Below are 16,999 nucleotides of genomic sequence, written 5' to 3'. Positions count from 1 at the left end.
GTAACGTTCGCCGTAATTCGACTGGTCGCTCCGCAATTAATGAAAAAAAAAAAAAAAAACAAGGAGCCCCGATAACGCAGTCGACAATGCACGGACCGCGATATATCAGAAACAACGCCTGGCGTATTGTGATTTGTGAATTCGAAAGCGGATACGCGTATCGAATAATTACGATGTTCTCCAGTTGTGTATAGGAGCGACGATGGGTCCTGCAGAAGGATGAGGAGGAGGCAATTATATGCGTCTGTAAACGGTAAAGATCCGGTGCGGAAGTAAACAGTTTTAATCCCCTACAGGCGGGAGAGAGGAACGGACGTACGTCGGACGCGCATCCCTTTCCTTTTTCCTCTTTTCTCTTCTCCCCTTTTCTCCCCTCTCTGTTTGACTTCCTCGTTTTTTTTTTTCACCATTATTACTCGTCACAGCTCTCATACAGGGACGCCGGGTTTCCTTTGTCATGTGTGGCAGAGTTTTATCTATAACAAATTCCTGAACGCCCGTCAACTGGGCTTCAGAACAACGTGTACAACGGAGGAAATACCTCCCACACGCACGTTCACGTATCTCCACCAGTTCGTGCAAGCCCCTCTTTTCCCTCCCTCCCTCCCTCCCTCACTCACTTTTTCCTCCGCATGTTCTATGTCCTATGTCCTATGTCCGGCACGGGCGCACCCACGCCTCGACACCCACGCAAATAAATAGTGGTGCACGCTACCGAACACCACCCTATAGAAAACACTACTTAACCCCGCACTCGTTTTACTTACAGATCAACTACTAGCTGCAGCACGACCCGCGCTTTTTATTACCAACGGATATTTACGTACTGGACGTGTGTCGCGTATACGTGTCCGTGTTTATCGTGAGGTATGACCCCCTGGCTTTGAAAAATGAGTAAAATAAAAGAAGAGAAAAAAACGACTATAAACACACCTTCGCCGAGGGTTGGGCCCGTGAAAGTATAGAGTTTCTTTTTTTTCACTTGTTTGAAAAGTCGTACTCGGGGAGGAGATGAAAGGCTAGTGAATAATAAAATTGTGGATTCCAACGATGATCTAATTGCTCAAGTACCAGAACTGCCGAGTCCGGACATAAAAGTCAGGATAATAGGAGAGGCGAGTATAGCTAAGGACTATGGGGGACCTGCGGTACCAGAGCGTAAAGAGATGCTGAAACGGGGTTGACTCTGGGGGACCGGTACTTCAATCTTCAGAGGAGCCCGAGACGACCGATATTATCGTGAAAACTTGCCACACGCGTTGCTCCAATGCGAAGATACAACGCAACGGCGGCAATGATACCGAAAAAATTTTGGCCGCTGTCGCAGCTGCAACGTCGGTTTAAAATTCAACAATTACTCTGAAAATGAATACGGAAACATAAAATGAAGCTTGATACTAAAAAGCCGATTTCCTCGGGCACCGCGGGAACTCGGAATTACGTAGATATTATATTGTACATAATTTAACAACGTAAAGTGAGAAGTTCCGGTCCATCAAACTTAACTGGGAATATAAACTGATACAACGATAGATCCCGAAGACACATTTCCTCGCTAGTTTTCTCAGATCATCACGCTCAATAAAACAAACGTACATAAAATGGATAAAATGGTCAACATTTTTTTGGCGCAGCTGTGAACCAGATCGAGCATACGAAGTAATTGCATAATTTCTGGCACGCGATGCACAATGATGAATCGCAATCGTGATAATTTCTTTCGTCCTTAAACTTCACAATTCGTGTGAAATTCGAACGGATGTTGAAAAACTTTTCAATTCGAAGCTGAGGTACGACGACGATCGCATAGAAGTGGGAAGACATGCTCATACGGATAAATAAACAAATAAATAAATAACTCGAATAGTCTGATAACTTTATGATGCTTATGTAGGCAACATTTATGTTGTGTACAGGTTATAAAATACCGACTATATACATCGCCTGACAAGGGACCATTAATAAAGTTATGACTCTATCAGTTCGAAACATCGTTAAACCGGTGAAATGTGTGTATACCTATACTCGACTAAATAAGATTCCAAAAGGAATTCCTCGGGTAAGTTTCTGTCAAATCGCGAAGGTCGTCGTGAACATCGATTGTAAAATTATATCCTTTTTTTCCGTTGGATTTGAATTTTTTTCGGGTTAATGTGACGCGACTGTGTCGCAAAGAGATAATTCCCGTGTGGGTTGAGAGATTGTCCCAACAAGATTATACGTACATACGTATACGTATGTCTTTTGAGTACAGCGATTACGTATTTCATTTATTTTATTTTTTTCGGGGGGTGGGGGGGAGGAACATGAAAGCGTATCTCGAAATTAGTTTTTAATGTCGCTGATTGTGAGAAGAGAATCAGCGACACAAAACGATCAACCTACTTATCAGTCGGTACAGGTTGCAGACGTGGTTGACGATGAAAAAAAAAAAAAAAAAAAACGGGAATGAAAATATTACACCAACTGTGAAAGCCGCTCGGAGATATCATCGCGGTCCTTGGAATAAATTGATAACCCCTTTCCTGCTCAAATATTTGGGGTGAAAAAAAAGAAACGAAGGCCTCAGATTCCCGGAATACGCTTACCAAGATGCAGGCGAGGGTTACCAGCCAAAAAATTTTAGTGCAAATATTTGTATATGTTTCCTTTGAGACACACCAATTTAAATTACTGCTTCTTTGACGAATGATAAAGACCTGTTTGCACGTGTCTTGATACAAGTTCAACGCGGTTCATTATTTCAAATAAAAAGCGAGCTAGCGAATCGGGAGAGATGTTCGGTTTAAGATCCATGAAAAGTAGGGAATGCTGCATGATAAAATTGTATCGTGAATCTTAAAAATTCCCGAAACGTCAGATTAGACGATTTCCGGCGAAGCTAAAACAATTCCGCGTTCAACGAAAGTTATACATCGGACTATCACGCGTGTACAATAATTCTCACGCGTTGCTCGACGCCTCGCAGGATATAAGGACAATGTTCTAACCAAAAACGGTATAATTTATACGACCTACGTGCATGTGTATGGATGTAAAAAACGTTCTACTCATTTCGCTTTACCGTTTTCGACCATACTGCAACAGCAGCACCAGCAGTTTTACACGATTTGTGGTTCCCGACAATTATTTTTACCAATTTTGTTGGTTCTTCAGCTGCAAGTTGAATGATGATCTTAAATAATATTTTTGATGCGTACAAAATTTGTACATTACGGTGCAGTTGCGAGAAAAAGAGAAAAAAACCCGTCCGAATGCCCGGCGTCATTAGAGCTTAAATTACATTTCCTCGTTCGTTATCAGGAATGTGAATTCCCCTCGACGGAATCCCTATGATTTTACGCAGAAATTTCTTCCTATCAATCGCAACTCATCAGACTGTTTATGTGATATAAGAATTGCATTCCAAATATACATCCCAATTTGATTCGTTGTCAGTCGAAAACTGAAACCTCCAGCATATCTTTGTCATGGGCATAGGATTGGGAGAAATGTCTTCTCGGTAGCTTCGTCCCGGGTGGTTTAGAAAAGCGGCGGAAGGCACGCGTTAGCATTGTTCAAAGGAGTGGGGGACCCGCGACGACGGAGTGGGGGGATTCTCACTGCTTTCGCAGTTCAGCCACTACGGATAGTTCAGTCGTGTTGCGGAGCGCAACGTATTTGTATCGCGTTATTTTCGGTCGCGACCGTTTCCGCACTGTGTGTTTTCATCCGATGCCCAATATCGTGCAAAAACAAACAAAACCTCAAACGTTGTAAAATTCGAATTCGTTCCGTGAATCAAACAACTCGTCCATTTGGTCGACGTTCTTTATTTCTCGAACTCCCGTTACAAAACTGCAGAAGTGACACACATACGTACGGAGAAAAAGGGACGAGGTGGAAGACCGTTTACTCAAGGGATGTGAAACTTCTACGAAAAGATTTTTTTCCTCAGAGAGCAAAAGAAGAAATTTTCTCAAACAAGTTACACCGTTTCACACCCACGTATTCCACCTTGGTATCATGGCGTTGAAAAGACCATGAACATACTTTTGGGAGAGCCTTCTTTTCTCTTCATTTTTACCAAGCCTTCACTGCGAGGTGTGTCAATTTGCTTTACTCCGAGTGGATGCAGTCCGTTGCAATTTTAACTGTTAAAAAAAACTACGATAGAAGCGGAAGGAGTTTGTACGGCGATGTCGTTTAAACCAATTTTCTTGTGATCTGAGTGTGACTGTTTTTTTTTTTTTTTGTTGTCTCCCGTTCGGAATATCCATTGTGATCGCCGAGGTGTTCAGACGCATGTTAATTAAACCTGTTGCAGTTCCCTTTATTTCCTTCGTCGTCAAATTTTTGCTGGCCACTGTGTTCGGTAAGGATGTGCGAATGATCGGAGCTGTGTTTTGAAAAAATTTGTTTTGTGAACTTGATACCGGAAGCCGCTATATTGGAGAGAAAAAAAGAGCACGGCGTGCCGCTGTTCTGTGTGCCGCGGCATAGACGCTCATCACAGCCTGAAAACGTGAGTAAATTATATTTTCGAATACATCAGCTAAAAATCCTCATTAACAATTGGTGCTCGAGCATCGCGTGAAACGCGGTTATTTTCTGTAAGAATTTCGCCTCGCCGGGCTTCTCTTTCTTCATCATTCTCTAAAAAGCTCTTTGGGTCGGCTGTAACTGGCTTATGTACACCGCATACCTGCTACATACCGACGACATTAAAAGTTCAAGGTGATTAACTTTGACAGATTCGTCTCAAACGTCGCACGTAAATACTCGACGAATCACCAACGCAACGCCCATATTTGTATATGTATTTTACAATTCCACCTACTTCCCGTCTCTTTGCGGTCAGTTTTTTTTTTAACGACTGATCTCAATGAGTATACTTGTAACTACATACAACAGGTAGCGGCAAACTGCTATTTTTTTTTACGAGCTTTAATTTTTTTTGTAATTTTTTTCCGACTGATACGTACAAGAGCGAAGTCTTGACTTTTCGGTCATGTCTGGTTGGCGCATCTCTGCGGGCAACAATAATTGACACAGGTATACTATAGTCTCGACTCCCAAACGACCGAGATTATCCACCAGGATACAAATAGGCAGGAAGATCCTCAATTTGTGGCCAGAAGAGTAGCCGTGGATCGCCAAATTACCTCTACTTCTATTGTTACGATACACGAGCACGTAAAAGAGAAGAAAAAGAAAAAATTGCTCATCATTCTTGCACGGACGATGGACAGAGAGGATAACATATGTATAGCAACGAAAAAAGAGGTCGGTTCATTTTTGCGTAAAAGTGAAGGTGTCGTCCGTTTCCGTTTCTGGATTCGTATACACCTCGTAGTAATTCTGTCGAAAAAAAGGTCGTTATTCGGCATTTTTTTGATTTTTTTTATTCTTCTTAAATCAAGCAATTTCTTCTGCTACTCGCCGCTGCCTCTGTGTCATGTTTTACTCGTCAATGAATCTCTGCAATTTTTTCGTCACAGCGATCGGCGACGAGAAGAAAAAAAAAATCGTATCAACCATATTCAGATCGCGATTTCATCGAACGCTCGTGCACTTCCCCTACCCATCGTGCGAAGTGACTTGAAATTTTTACAACGAGATGAGTAATTTTTGACATGTACCGTTTCTCGAAATTCCTGCCGCGGAGTGCGATGCGGGTCGTAAAAACTCGGAAATCACGAATATCGTCCATTTGATATAGTTATCTGTAAAATATTATTTACTCTGTAGATCGAAACACAGATATCGCGTTATGACGTCACGCGGACCGGATGTCTAAGCTCACATTGTGTTGGTAGCTCCAAAATATGATAATCACCCTCGGGTGATCGAGACGTCTATCGGAAAAAGGAGAAAAGAACGCGATCGCGAACAAGGACGTTCGAAGGATCAGCGATTCCAGATCGTTTTTTTTTTCTTTTTTCTTATTCGACAGATTTTTCAAGTCGTAAAAACTTAGACTTATACACTGGCAGCCCTTTAAGTCGGTCATGCCCACCGCGAAAAAAAACTATGCCGAAAAACTCTCGAGAACAACCAACATCGGAATAACGAACTAATCTGGCCCGATAATTTGTCCGTAGAAACTAAAAATCCAGGGTACGTGTAAAAATTGCACAAAACACGTGTCCCAGGTGAGCCCTCTGGTAATAATTCTCACCATTTTCAAGAACCACGTGTCGATATTTTCTTTTGACATTTTTTTTTTTTTTGTCATCATTTTTTTCTAGTTTCATTAGGCGTTCTTTAAACCAGCAGCACCAGATGTTAACAATTGCAAAGAGAAAAAGAGGCGAACGTTGCCACGGAGCGGTCCACCGGTAACACCAAGGTGCCTACCCATTACTACACGTCTTACAATCTGCAATTAGGTTCAGTTTTTGCTGCATCAAACGTTAACTGATATTCACCATGAGCGCGTAACATAACAAATTGCGTAAGTTTTACGACTCGCGATACGAGTGGGGTATGCACCTATATTCGTATACATAAAATCCAAGGCAACCCCGCGAGTTATACATATCGTAAGATTCGCTGTGGTCCCTGGAACGTGGAGGTGGCGGTGGCGGTGAGTCGTCGTCGGTTCTGGTTCAGCGAATTCAATCTAGGGTTACCGGTATTAACGCGTAATGGAAAGTAGCACGAATGACTCCTCGATGACTAGGAAAAAGAAAAAAGAATGAGACTGTATATCGAATTACGAATACCTATGAAATGATTTTTTTTTTTTAGTCTTTTGGACGGGACGAGAGAAAAAACACGGAATCCGTGAATACTACGCGAACACGTCACACCATACAGGTGTGAACGGTAGTAGTACTCTGACGAAGATTTCATACCGTACACCACTTTCAACTTTCGTAATTCAACAACTACCGTTGTAATATCGTGACTTCTTCGTGTAATTCCACGACCGCCGACGCGTTACAGCGTGTAGAGTGGCGTTCATCGACATTCGACCGTCGTCGGTGATCGGTGGAACGACGACAATGGCCTTGAAACCTGAAACTCGGAGCGTGCAGCAGCAGCAACAGCAGCAGCAGCAGCAGCAGCAGCAGCAACCTCGAAACGCAAGAGGTAAAGCACCGAATGAGAAGAATTCGAATCCTTCGAATATCCAATCAACTCGACGATCGTTCTATTCGCAGTGTGAACACTTCGGAGTTGGCCGGTTTGCCTACTTAAATAATCGAAGTATCACACGCGGTATTATGTATCGGGCAAATATAATTAAACATCCGAGCAGGCATTAGCGGTACAATAAAATACCTGGTTAAACTGTACGTGTCCGAATCGCGGACCGTCTGGCTACGCAAACGATTGTAACCCGGAATTAGAAACACCGAGCGATCGTGAGATCTTAAAAATGTACGCGCTCGTCTCATCCGACTCGTATACTATATAGGTGCATACACTGTACTCTATCATTCTCGATATCGATACACCGGACTTTTTCTAGCATAAATGGTATACATAGTTCGATGAACAGTTTTAGCAATAAAACTATTGCAATATAAATCGGCTATTACACCTGGCGATGTTTTCAGCGGGTCCAGTTCGCGTGACACACTTTATGTCGAACGGACCCGGCCAGCAGAAATAAAAACACAGTCGAAAAATAAGGAAAAAAGGAACGGGGAAAAAAAAAATCAAGAACGGCGTGCAGCGCGTCCGTACGCGAGATGAGTCGCGCGAAAAGATGGCTCGAGGCGCAAGCTGTGTGTATCGGTATTGATGTATAACGCGCGTCGTAACATACACGTACGCGTATGCATACGCGTGATATAAAGTTGTGAACTTTGGCGTCGATACGCCGCGACAAGAATTTGCAAATATTTTACGTTTTATATACGAATAATAAATAAGATAGCGTCTCGAGGTAACGATGTGTGAGTATAGGTAATTATTCAATGCGTACAGTTTTATTGGTACACACGCGAGCGTATCGCGCTGCCTTTAAACTCGCTCGTTTTACTTCTCCTTTTTCTTTGACGTGTTTCATATGCTCTCCTGAGAAGATCCTACTCCGCTTCTCCAGTTTCATATACTGCAGTTGTAACAGAATCCCATTTTTACGGGGGAACGAAAAAATAAATTATTTGTACCTGTATATGACCTGAATAAAGTCACCAGAAAACCTATACGTTGAAACGAAGAAGAAGATTAACTTCGAGAACAATTACGAAAGAGTGTCCACTCCGAATAAGTCTGATGAAAATCATCACGGACCTGGGAAAAAAAAAATCATATTTTTAGAGAGAAGGACGTTTTTCTTTTGATAATTTTCGATGCCGCTTCGTTAAGGGCCTGTGGATCATCTTACGTCCATTCCTGAACGCGTTGCGCTTCCGTGCGCATATTTTATAATAAAATTAATATTCCTACGGGGCGTGTGTCATAAAGTTACATATTTCTCGTTCCTCTTAATTCGTCTAAGCTCGACTTTCCTGTGGCCTTTTCCTCGTGTAATATGAATAATAAATATGATTTTATTACCGGTTAGGCTTAGCGGCTACCGGTGTCGACGGCACGCCGCGTATCCCCGCTGGTGTTGTACTGTTGTTTCGAAGCGGGCTTCGGGTTCACGGATCTCTCGAGGGTACACCGCGTCGGCTAACGTCGTTACGATGATCGTCGAAATCGCAGCAGCGGCAGCAGCCAGCTATCCTCGACAACGGTTTTCATTGTAACCAGATACCATCGGACTTCTCGTTTACCTTTGACTCGAACTCTATGCCGATCGAACTACCGATGTATAATAGTGTATAGAAATAAATCGAAGACTTTTAAAACGAGATACGACCAATCGAGACGCTTCGGCAGAAGCTGCATCGGCCGCGTATCGGATCACACCTGTACTTGACGTAAATCGGTCCACTCGAGAATCACGTTGCGATAGTTAAAACCAGCTCCGTTGATGAACGTTCCACGTGCGTTACGACGATCGATCGAATTATGCAACTCGATCGGTTCTAATTGTCGCACTGCACCTTCCACCGCACGATGCAATTTGAAATTATTATTCCCGATCACTCGTAGTATACCGATAATCGCAACGAGGTGCATGAGGTTATTCGCGAAGGTCACACCAGATTCGAATCCGTAATGGAATTTCAATATCCCTGAATATATAGCTAAAAGAGAGTGGGTGTTACATTTCCTGGTTTTATACGCCAACGCATTTACCTTGTACATATACTATACCTCTATGACGCCGGTGACATTTCGCGCGTACATTTCGACGGCGTGGGGTTATTATTAATCACGTAACCGACAACGGGATGATTCCATCCCGTTGGACTGCAACTGACGTAAATTTGAAAATAAAAATAGGAAAAACCGAGAGACGAACCAAAAGTCCTAACCAGATCGCCAAATTTGTAAAAAGTCAAGAGGCGGGGAACTTTTGGGCTGAAAGATAGTCATTACTTTTCTGCAGCGGTTACACGTCGCGGTAATCGAGGGGATACACGGCGTTGATCGTAGCGACGGTGTCGCGCGAATTCCCTCGCACGATCTGAATAAGAATTAGCGACCTTCGCTTGACTAACTGTCGTCGCGGTATTTCCGAACGGATACGTATTACACACCTGAGCAGGTACATCACCCACATCGTCGGACGTCTGTAACGATCACGTGGGACGCATCATCCGAGGATCACCGTCATCTGTATACATATCTGTATACACCGTTAAAATATACAGATCCGTAATAGGCGAGAAAGACCAGGACGTGTGTTACACACGTACGTACGTTTGGCTCCCCTGCATTCTCTGCAGACGTAGAAATCGATTACCGGACGCGTTGCCCGTATACCTGCGAAAACGTGATTATCGCTCTAATAATTACGACTTTCATCCCCCCCGAACACCCGCCCCAATCGTTCCTAAATTTCTGTCTGCGTGCGCGAAATTCTGTACCGGCTAAATTATTCATCGATCGAATCGTCCCTGTATGAAGGTGTATGTGTGTGTAAGACGTCGCAATCCGACTGCAATTATCCTTACGTTTGTCCCGAGTCTAGACTCCGTATATAGTTCGGATACAGTCGCGCTGATCGGACGCTCCAATATTATCATCAAGTGCGGTATAATGTATTTTCCCTATTATTGTACCTAAGAAGCATATACCGCACCTGCACCGTGTACACATATAGGTACGTGTTCCATGCGCATTTCATGGGGTGTAACGAGTATACGTATACACCTATACAAGCTACAGTATTCAGTGACTTGAACAAACCGAAGAGAAGGGAATCTCCTGCAAGTAGAATTCTTGCGGTATAATTTCGCTTGGTTGCGTGCCCACCGAGCGGGGAATTGTTGAATGAAACAAAATTTACGATTCCTGCTGCTACGGATTCGCTGCACATACATATATGTATACATATACACCTGCGTATACCAATGTATACACACACACGCACATATACGTAACTATATCGACCCGTATAATAATCGAGTGTGTATCGCCACGTATCCTACGTCCTGCGTCGGTGAGGAATGAAACGTAAAAAGAGAAGACGGGGGTCGGCACGTTTCGGTTTGGAATGCAGTTTTGTCGAATGCGTCGACTTCCTGTGGGACGCCTCAATTGTCCGATATTTTCGAATATTTCTGCCGCCGCTGTAGCCACCGAAATAATATCGAAGCATCCGGCCGTTCCGAGATTCGCGTGAAGAGTTTATACAAGGTACGCGTCTGAAAAGATTCTCTCGTTTTTCACCGGCGTAATCGTAGAAAATGGCTACGTCACGATCACGCGGGGACGACGAGCAAGAAATCTGTAATACGAGATTACGTCGTACGCGAATACCTTTGCGATTGAGAGTCGATACGATTTTTTTTCCTCCGATAATCCGTTGACGAAACCACGTCGGGGGGGTGAAGAGCCGGGGGTCTCCCCGTGTCGCGCATTTTTCTTATCCGTCGCAGTAGGTGAAGTGCGGATATGCAGAGGCGCGGGTACACGGGATATAGAATACACGTACTCAATCGAAGAGGAGCGACACTCTTGAGCACCTCTACCGCATACCTGGGCGATATCCAACTCTCCGGGTCGCCCCGATATGCGCTTCTCGTCTGCATCCGTGGAGCGCGGTGTAAGAGCGTACGTCGCGTCGTACGCCATGCCATGCCATGCCATTTCGTGCCATCACGGTTGAGCCATCCGATACGCGCGACTCCGCGGCAACCGCTGGCCCCGCTGCTCGCTCGCTCTACACGTAAAGAGAAGTGCATTGACTTTGCCTTCGTCGAGGCTTGATAAACGCTTTCGTGAAGCCGGGTAGATGCTGAGGTTTTACTTTTCCTTGTACGCAACGCGCACTCCCCCGTCTCTTCTTATTCTGTTCTTCATTCTACGAAAATTTTTCTTACGAGACACGCAATATTTCTTAGCGGAAATAAGATGTGCCCAACGAAGTAACTTCCGTGATTTCTGCCGAAGAACTTCGCGATGGTTCGCGGCGCATCCTCAGGATGGAAAATAGCCGAAGAAGGATATCGTGGTGCAAAGTTTCATTCAAACGATCAATCACACTCCACCGAAATGTGTGTACATAAGCGTGCACGTCGATTCCGTTCGAATCGGTGTGGCGATCGAAAAATACTTGATCAACGCTACGGTTCTTAATTGATCACGATTTTTTTTTTTTCTTCTATCCTCGAAGTTAGGCGCAGTCATTCCATATTTTCTATATTTATAACCGGTTGATTTTGCGCGGAATAAATAGGAGAGAAAAATAAATATCGCTTATAGCCTATAATCACACGGTCAAATTTAATGTGTTTTTATAGCAATTTTTTTACTCTTCATTCTTTTTATCCTCCTTCCGAACGATATTTTCTTGCAGGTACTACCTACGTTATTGCGCGGACAGGTCGTGTACGAACGCCGCGATGTGTCTGCGTAGAAATTGTACAGAGTGATTTGCGAATGAAATAGGGGCAAAAACTGCGGTTAAAGAAAACGAAAAGATAAATTATATAAATAAGTGAAAAATGGAAAATAAAATGAAAAAAACAGAAAAAAAAAAACGCGAAAGCTCCGCGTCAGCGTCTCTGCGTGTTCCTTCCTATACGGAGTATCTACAGTATAGGTACGTAACTTGCAGTCATTAAGACCCGCGGCAATTTACAGCAATTCAACTCAATTTATGGCAACTAGAGGATGATGCGGTTGGTGACGAATGGCGCTACAGTAGTTTACGGGATTTTACGCTCTCCTACATTTCTAGACACAAAACGTACAGTGTACTCGTACCGCGTAGTGGTGTGAAAATCAGATTAACGGTCATACCGTATGAACATCTAGAGCAAGTCGTCGCCGTACAGACGCGGCTGCATGTGCGACAGCCTCGTACAGAAGTATCTAGATGCGTCTCATCCGAGTTTGTATTGACTCGACGAAATTTCAGTTTCACCGAAATCAACGGGGAATTCCCGAAGCTTCGAAGATTAAATTATGAGAACCGTATTCGTTCAACTCGCGAAAAATTTTCGCTGCAGCTGTAAACTTCGCGGTGAATAATACAACGCGTTTTCGGAACAATCGGGTCTACCCTCCGAAATTATCATCTTGGTATTTTTGGTATACCCACGTACGCGAACGGCGAACGGTGTAGCTGGCCCGATCTTGCGGTGTATTAATAAATTTAGTCGAGCGTTTTATTAATACATACGTGAAAATCTGGTTTGGTATACGAAAAACGTATAAGTCTTTACATAGAAAAATCGGTATAGTCGTTCATTTCGTGATGTGATGAAGTACGTATTTTTAGTTGGATGAAAATAATTTTTCAACCTCGCGAGATTAAAAAATCGCGTTTGTTTGTACGTATAGGTATGTGTACACATACCTATATATCATATGCAACGAATTGCGCGAAATTTGCAGCGTGCGTTATACTATACGCACGCTGCAGGAAACGGCTAATTCTTATCGTAAGAGAACTGCCGTACGCGATGGTTTTTATTTAAAGCCGGATGCGGCGATTGCCCTCTTAAAAAGAAAAGAAAAGAAAAAAAACGAAAACGAAAACTAAAAAGAAAATTACTATCCCGCCACTAGAATTAAGAACCCGACTGTGCGGCGCCTCGCAACTAAATTCATTCTAACACCGCGAGGCGGCTTGGACATTTTTACCGGGTATAAACTTGTGCCGTTACCGATTGTCTGCAGATGGGAAATAAAATGAAGAGAATTGAAAAAAATTTCACAACTTGAGGATACAAAGGAACCGCGATTTTCAAACGGCGAGCGATTATATCAGGAATGGATAACGAAAAAGGTGCTGGAACGTGGAAATAATTCGCTTTGACGCTACAACCTGCGAGGTATAAAAGGACACGAGGATTAAAAAGACGCACGGAAATAGAGAATTATTCTGCATTATTTTTCTCGTCGCCTCTTCGCGGCTAAACAGCTACCGCGGTTGGACGAGATCCTTGCCCGCGAATCCCGCCGAATCGGAAAGAGCTCGTGCAGACCCGGAAACCGTTCGACGCGCGGTAAAATTTATCGCAGCTGTAGATCCGCCGGCGCGATCGCACGCCCCGCCGAAATAAAAAAGAAAGGAAGAAAGGAAAGAAAAGAAATATATATACGCGGGCTATATGGGATCCATATACGTATACCTAACGTAGGTATATGTATAGCCACGCACACAGACACATACCTACGTATACGAGTGGAAAATGTTTAGGAGAAGCACGCGTGCTAGTGGAATATACATATATATATATTTTTCGCCCTTTCGCTGTTACACCCATTCCGCGAATTCCTTCCTTATATTTATGTACCTCGGCTGCGTATGTACGTATACCGTATGTAAAAGTAATACACGTACGAAGTTACACTCGACTCGAGAAACATACACACGTGTGAATAGGTACACGTAAAATGGTTACATAGCTCCACCGTGAGGGGGGTACAAAGGATGCAATATGAGCGCATTCCTAAGGTCTGCAGGGTGGTACGGCGTATATAGCGGTGCGGTGGGTGATGGGCGAAACGCGCCTCGCGGGAGGGAACAAAGGGAAAAGTGCAAAGAACCCGCCCGGCAAAGGACCGTCGCTGCCGCTGTTACACGGAAAGAGACCGGAGGGTGAATATTTTTACTTTACCACCGATCTCCCTCCCTCCCTCCCTCCCTCTTCCCTATTACCTCCCTTGTGTTCGCTTTCAACGGCGCGCTTCGCAAGGACGCCTTCGACGAAACTCATTGCCAGACACAGAGGCACCTTCCGAAGCGATGAGCTTTTCTCAAAGTTCAATGATTCAGAGCGCCATCGATTAAGCGCATTTTTTTATTCAATTTTACCTTATTTTATTTTTTTTTTTTCTCTCTCTTTTGCCGTCGCGCAGTTTTCACACCCTTCAATAGTGAAACTTTTAAAGAACCTCGATTCTTTTCTTTTTCTTCTTCTTCTCTTGGATGCTTGTAAAAATTAATCCACTCAATCTCGGGGTTCCCCTCCCCCCCCCCCACCCCGCGATCCCGTGCCTGGATTTAAGTACGGGACGGAAAGCGTCGAATGCTCGCGGGGTGCATTTTATTTTTCACGACGAGGGTCGAAATTACGTTGAATGGGGGATTTGTATACAACCATCGACATCTCGATGGGGTCAAAGGGTGAAAAAAGCACAAAACGACCCTCCCCTATAACGCGTACTATGCTGCTGCAGACGAATCTCGCCTCCCCTAGAACGTCTTCACCTTTTTTTTTTTTTTTTTTTTTTCTCTTCACGATTCAGCTAAATCGAAATGTTTACACCGGTGTCATCACTTTTCATCGAGCCGTCATCGTCGTCAGATCCGTATGCGGCGTGCGTCGTCGACCGTTGGAGCTTTTTTTTTTTTTTAAAAATATATCGTCGATGAAAAAAAAAACTTCCACAGCTGCGGATTTCTCGTCTCTTTTTATTTCAATCGGCCGCAACGGCTTCGAGGAACGAATGAAGAGATAAGAAAACTCCGTAACGCTGCGTATGTGCATTGAGTTAGAAATCCGAGGAGACGGACGAACGAAACGTGCATCAATATCCACACCCGACGACCGCTTAACCCTCGACGTCTAGCGTCGAATCAACGCCGAACACTTTCCACTGCACAAATTGAAAATCTAGAGTGCTCTGCCTAGCTGCAGCTCACGCACTTGGAACACATCTTTTGTCCGATTGTGTACCTTCGCACCCCGCAGGTGAATGCAAAATTTCTTTTTCTCTTTGCCTTTTTTTTTTCTTCTTTCAAATCACGCGTATATGTATCTTCCACGTATATGCGAACGTGTGCGAATATGAAAAATAATTTCACATTCACCCTGTACGCGGTGCCGCGGGATCATTATACGGCGTTGAAATAACGCGACTGGCTCGTAACGTGGCGAGAAACGTGGCGAGAAAGTTTTCATACGATGAAAATTAAATATAGAGAAATTATTATCTTTTCCCGAAGTTTCAACGGAAATGCAGATGGGACGGATACACATCGATCGAATTTAACTGAATAATTCAATAACCATAAGCTCTTTTCTTTCTTTTTTTCCCTATTTTTTTTCTATTTCTCGTTTTTTTTTTATCATGGGATAAAATAATCGATAAACAACCGCGGTAAGAATCGTATCCCGTGACGCGCGTTCGCGTGATATGGAATATACCGTAAAAAAAACTGACGTACCGAGATAGGTTTTTTTTTTATTTATCTATTTCTTTTTTTTTGTCAGCCTTGCCCGTGTATTTATTACTCATACCTAACCCACCTGGTATTGTCACACCTCTCGCTGTGTTCACCATTATAATTATCTACAATTTACGATACTCGGGTTGTGAGCGTTTTCATTTCTTTTCTTTTTTTCTCCTTTTTTGTTTTTTATACCTTGAAAATTCGGCCGCCGGTACCACGAGTAGGGTATACCATACGTCGTACGCGTGTTCGGTCTTCTTCCTCTACTTCGTCTTACTCGCTTCTTTCCTCGTTCGGTTTACTACACTTGCTACGCCGTGAAAACGCGTTGTATATAGATGTAATATAAAAGTACCGGTTCACGTGCAATGAACGACCACAGCGATGCGCAATCCTCCCATATACATATCAATACATGTATTTACTAAACGCGTTGCTTCGGCATATGCGTACACTGACATTGAATTTCAGGAGACCTTAGAAAATTGCTAAACAATCGCGCGAATACTCACGAAATACTACAAGCCACGTATAACGATATAGGTCTTTCGTTTCAACCCCCTCGGGCCAAACCGTTCGATCTTATCGAACGTAGAGGTATGCAGTTGTTCATGTTTGGAATATTTGAAAATAGGTCACCGGAAATTTTGAACCGTCTACAGTCTTCGAGGGTACGCATGCAGGTGACCTGCGACCAACTTGATTTTAGTTTTGCATGAGGTAATTGTGTCCCGTGGTATACTGTGCGTATACGTATGTAGACGTACTGTATGGTGTATATCGGTATATGTGTGAAATATACTGCGAATATTGAGGCGGCAGAGTTAACGCCGTTGAGCTTAAGTGGGTGCTTTACAGTTAGCCAGGTGGAAGAATGTTATAACAGTAGATGTTATTTATATATATAGAAAAGTATTACGCACGAAATTAGGCTTATTTGAAACGGACGGAAAACCATACGACGGGGTTGATGGTCGCGTGAAGGGTTGTGACGAATGCACCGAGGACAAATGACGTTTCTACACGAGAATTGTGATAGCAGTATGTATAGAATGAAAAAGTGCAAATCATTTGATATAATCGCCGGTCAATTCGTACCGCCCCTATACGTCGTTTTCGAAGTCGTTATACGATCAATTGTCAAAATTAGCCGAACAAAAAATTCGATATTTTATTATATCAGCACATTTCGTCGAAAGAAAGATTTATCTTCTTTACCTAATTTTTCTCTTTATTACTCGTCATTTTTTTTCTCGATATACCTACGGATGTTGTACTGTTAGATTTGCTCACTCATACGAATGCATGTGCGTC

At 43.4% G+C, this 16,999-nt stretch overlaps 1 protein-coding gene across 2 annotated transcripts in view; it reads left to right on the top strand.

Moving 5' to 3' along the window:
- Positions 1-3,629: 3,629 nt before the first annotated feature.
- The window catches only part of LOC105684659 (signal-induced proliferation-associated 1-like protein 2), a 58,602-nt gene continuing 45,232 nt past the window's right edge, over positions 3,630-16,999 (top strand). For both annotated transcript variants that reach the window (XM_020851597.2, XM_012398199.3), the window contains exon 1: positions 3,630-4,504. The gene's annotated coding sequence lies outside the window, so the exon portion shown is untranslated. The remainder of the gene's footprint in view (positions 4,505-16,999) is intronic.

The sequence above is a fragment of the Athalia rosae genome, chromosome 2 (assembly GCF_917208135.1).
Source record: "Athalia rosae chromosome 2, iyAthRosa1.1, whole genome shotgun sequence".
Taxonomy (NCBI): domain Eukaryota; kingdom Metazoa; phylum Arthropoda; class Insecta; order Hymenoptera; family Athaliidae; genus Athalia; species Athalia rosae.
Note: the sequence above shows the minus strand (reverse complement) of the source record. Positions and strands in the feature narration are given on the sequence as shown.